Source organism: Piliocolobus tephrosceles, chromosome 7 (genome assembly GCF_002776525.5).
Source record: "Piliocolobus tephrosceles isolate RC106 chromosome 7, ASM277652v3, whole genome shotgun sequence".
Taxonomy (NCBI): domain Eukaryota; kingdom Metazoa; phylum Chordata; class Mammalia; order Primates; family Cercopithecidae; genus Piliocolobus; species Piliocolobus tephrosceles.
The window spans coordinates 56,534,396-56,538,886 of record NC_045440.1 but is presented as its reverse complement, the minus strand read 5'-3'; positions in this window follow the sequence as shown (position 1 = coordinate 56,538,886).

The following is a 4,491-nucleotide window of genomic DNA, read 5'->3' as shown; positions in this document are numbered from 1 at the left end:
CAATAGGTGTGTTCATAGCAGTTTAGTCATAAAATCCCCAAACTGCCTATCAACAGTAGTGTGTCTCAATAGGAGAATGTATAAGGACATTTTAGTATACTTATACAATCAAGCAGTGGCAAAAAAAAATAAACTATTGCTTTATGCACCAACATGGATAAATATCACAGACTTATCGATAAATGAAAGAAGTCAGAAATGAAAGGTTGAAAATTGTATGAGCCATGTATGTGAAAGTCAAGAATAGACAAAACCAACCTACAGTGACAGATGTCAGAATGATGGTTATATTGAGTGTAAGAATATGGGTATAGCCTTCTGGGATGCTGAAAATATTCTCTATATTGATTTGGGTATGGGTTAAAAGGATCTATACATGTCTAGAAAGGTATCAAGCTGTGCAGTTAAGGCCTATGTGTTTTACTATATGTAATCTATAGCATATTTCAATAAAAAATCTGAATGTCTTTGTTATGGCTTAATGTTATTGTATTGATTAGGTTTCAGTCTAAAATATCACGCACAAATTCATGAGATACCAGATAGGTGTTCAGTTATTTAATCTTGGGTCAAGGTAAAGTCAAATGAACTTTGGCCAAATGCTAAGATGTTGACGTAAGAACAGTCAAGCAAAGCCACTAGGAAGAATAGGAAGATCACAGAAAGACATATGTATACGTGGGTACTCAAGGTAAAATAAAAGACACTATAAATCAGTGGGAAAAACTGATAATTTGGTAAATGGTGTTGGGTAACAGGTGTTGGCAGAAATATGAAGAAAACTAAAATTGATTCCTACCTCACATCACTTACAATGATTCCTACTTCATATCACTTAACAAAGGTGAACTCTATACGGATTAAACAGCTAAATGTGAACAGTACAACTGTAAAGTTAATTTTAAAAATGTAGGAAGGGACTTCTTAAACAAAACCTCAAAATGTTATAGCATAAGATAAAAAGAAAAAGATGGTTTTGCTCACAAACAAAATTAAGGATGAAGTTAACAGACTGAGAGAAGTTATTTACAGTGTCTGAAATTGACAAAGGGCCAATACCTACACATACAAGAAACTTCAACAAATCAAAATACGCAAAAAACAGGCCAGGGGCACTGGCTGATGCCTATAATCCCAGCACTTTGGAAGGCCAAGGTGGGAGGATCACTTGAGCCCAGGAGTTCAAGACCAGCCTGCACAACACGGTGAAACCCCATCTCTACTAAAAATACAGAAAATAACTGAGTGTAGTGGTGCATACCTATAGTCCCAGCTGTTTGGGAGGCTGAGGTGGGAAGATCACCTGAGCCTGGGAGGTCGAGGCTGCAATGAGCTGTGATCATGTCTTTGCACTGCAGCTTGGGTGACAGAGTGAGACCCTGCTACAAAAAAAAAAAAAAAAAGGAAAAGAAAAGAAAAAAACAAATATCAAAACAAAAGACAGTTTATAGGAGAGGAAACCCAAGAGGCCAAAAGCATATGAAGAGACGTTTAAATCTTTTAGTTAACACCAAAGATGCAAATTTAAACAATAATGATATATTATTTTAGACTGGCAAAAATTAGAAAGGTGGAGAATGGGCAGGATGGTAGTGATGTGGAATATAGGAACCTTAGGTACTCTGGCAGTTCTACAGAGCAACGTGCTAGTACCTAATTGTATTATGCATGTGTGTACCTAGTGACCCAGCAGTTTCACTTCCAGACAGATACTCCAAAAAACTCTCACACAGTTCTGTCAGGGGACATAGAAGAATAGGTTCATTATAGTGTTGCTCACAGTAGAGCAGAGGTGATGCTAACCTGGTTGTCTGTGTTCTAAAAATGTGCATGCCTACATATGGTATTGCAAAACAGTTGGAAGAAACTGTCTAGATGTAAACAAAGCAATATGAATAGCCCTTTGAACAAAAAAAAGAGTAAGGAACATCATGAGTTATGCAATACATGCATTCAAAAATAGTACATATTTTGTAAAAACATCCAAAATAAGAGGTTACACACTGAAAACACTGGAATGTTAGGTTATTTATGCCAGGTGAAGAGTAGGGACTGGGGAGTAGTCTCACTATGTGGAAAATAAATTTGCAATTAACTCCCAATTTTCAGAACGATGTGTCTCCCTCCTTGCTGCTGTGTTGAATGTCTGAAGAAAAGCCTCTCTGATTCATTTTCCCTAGGATGTGAACCTAATTTTTCCTTCCTAGGACTTGATGAATCCCACTCTCTGGCCACACTACTCAACCCTGCTTTCTAAGGCACTTGGAGCCCTAGTCCTAACCTTTAGGTTTCTGCTGCGGGACTCAGGGTGCTCTCTATGGACATCATTCTCTAGGGCATTTAAGGCTGAGTTTTCCCTGATGCTCTATCACCCTTTTCCCACCAAATTTGTGGACACAGCACTTCCACTGACATCTCCTATTCTCTTTGCCTTTCATTCTATACTTTTTTTTTCCTTTTTTTTTTTGAGAAAAAGTCTCGCTCTGTGTCCAGACTGGAGTGCAGTGGTGCGATCTCGGCTCACTGCAAGCTCTGCCTCCCGGGTTCACGCCATTCTCCTGCCTCAACCTCCCAAGTAGCTGGGACTACAGGCGCCCGCCACCATGCCCGGCTAATGTTTTGTATTTTTTTAGTAGAGGCGGGGTTTCACCGTGTTAGCCAAGATGGTCTCGATCTCCTGACCTTGTGATCCACCCACCTCGGCCTCCCAAAGTGCTGGGATTACAGGCGTGAGCCACCGCGCCTGGCCTCAGGCTATACTTTTAAAAACATTTCATTACCGTCACTTTTCTGGAGTTTTAAGAGGGACCAGGGATTTTGAATTAATCTGTTGGGTGTAAGTGCACTGGAAGCTGCAAACTTATCCTTTGGAGGAATATTTTTTAAACCTGTGCTTTTCAGGGCATACAGGATTCACAAAGTACTTTCTAACTTTCCAACAGTCATTTAAATTATAAAATCTTAACTAAGATCATAATACTATTGAGTCATGTGGGGGGAATTGTAGCTTAATTCCTCATTAATCATTTTTAGGATTGGCAATCCAGGTGAAAGATGCTTAGAACCTGGATCTAGACAGTTGCAGTAGGTAGAGAAAGGAGGAGCACATGAGAGAGACTAAAAAGGCAGAAATGGTACAAATTACAAAAGGTGACAGAGGATGACTCTAGATAGCTCTTACAACTGCCATTTGTGGAAAAAGGCATTATAGGAGGAGGAGGAACTGATGAGGATGTTTTAAAATATAGTTTTATTACTATTCAGATATGGTGAGGCCAACAGATCAGAAGATAATTGCCACTAAAAAGAGCTTGATATACTTGTATATCCCAAGAGGAGGGAGGATGCCACACCAGGGGAGGATGCCTGAGAAGCACCAGGGTCTATCCGGAGGCAGAGGGAGGCTGGGGACTATGGGCAAGAGTCCATAGTCTCATGGTTTTTGAGGGAAGGAAACCGTATTATGAGTTTTGAGGGAAGGAACAGGTGAGGCGGAGTAAGCAGGCTTAGGATTGGCTGGTTTAAATCATTTCAGTGGGCTCTGGGGCACCGGGCAATCCCTCGTTGTCTTGTAGTTGGCCCTGGGTGATTATGGCAGGGGAATAGTGGTCCCAAGTAAGAGCCTGATAGAGGAGGTGGTGGGGCTATGAGTTGATAGGTTTGCACTTGAAAGGTGTGCTCTAGGATGAGTTGTTTGGTATCTCCAGGATATGTGTGACCCTCGGAGGGACAATGCCTCCAGGGTCAACAAGATCCCAGTATGTCCAGGCATCAAAATACAGCAACAAATAAAAAGAAGACATGATGAATACAGTGATGAGAGCTGAAGCCACATGCACGTGCTGAGTTTCAGGTGTCCTGTCTATGAGCCTTCAAGAGGAGATGTCTGTAGGTGGTTGGAGCTCATTTTCAGCTCAGCACAGAGGTTTACTCTGGAGACTTAAATCTGGGGACCAGCTAGAAGAAGCAGTGACAATCACGAGTTTGCATAAGAAAGGGAAGAGGAGAAGCCCCAGTGGTTCAGGAGGAAAACAGAAAGGAGATCTCACAAAGGAGATACAGCAGGAGAGCGGCACTTGAGGGTGGTGTGGCAGACAGATGGAGGTGACCACACACCACTGCGCAGGCACTCCAGCAATGCTCTCTTCTAGCAGAAGGAAGTGGCAGAGGGAAAGGAAGTTGGGAGAGTAACCAGGACATTGTTGGTGGGGCTGAGGCCTACTTAAGTGCAACCTTTTAGGAATCCTCATGCCTTTCCCCAGTCAGGGTCACTGTCTTACCTGGGAGCCTTCCACTGGTCTTCTACTTTTCTTTTTTTTAAAAAAATGGGGGTAAAGTACACATAATATAAAACTTGCCACCTTTGCCATTTTTAAGCATGTGGTTCAGTAGTGTTATCTGTAGAAGTTTTCTTTCTAGGGTCCTGCTTTCTTGCTTTTTTCTCTCTTTCCCTAGAAAAGTTTTATTCTTTCTACCTCCATCAGGGTCTTA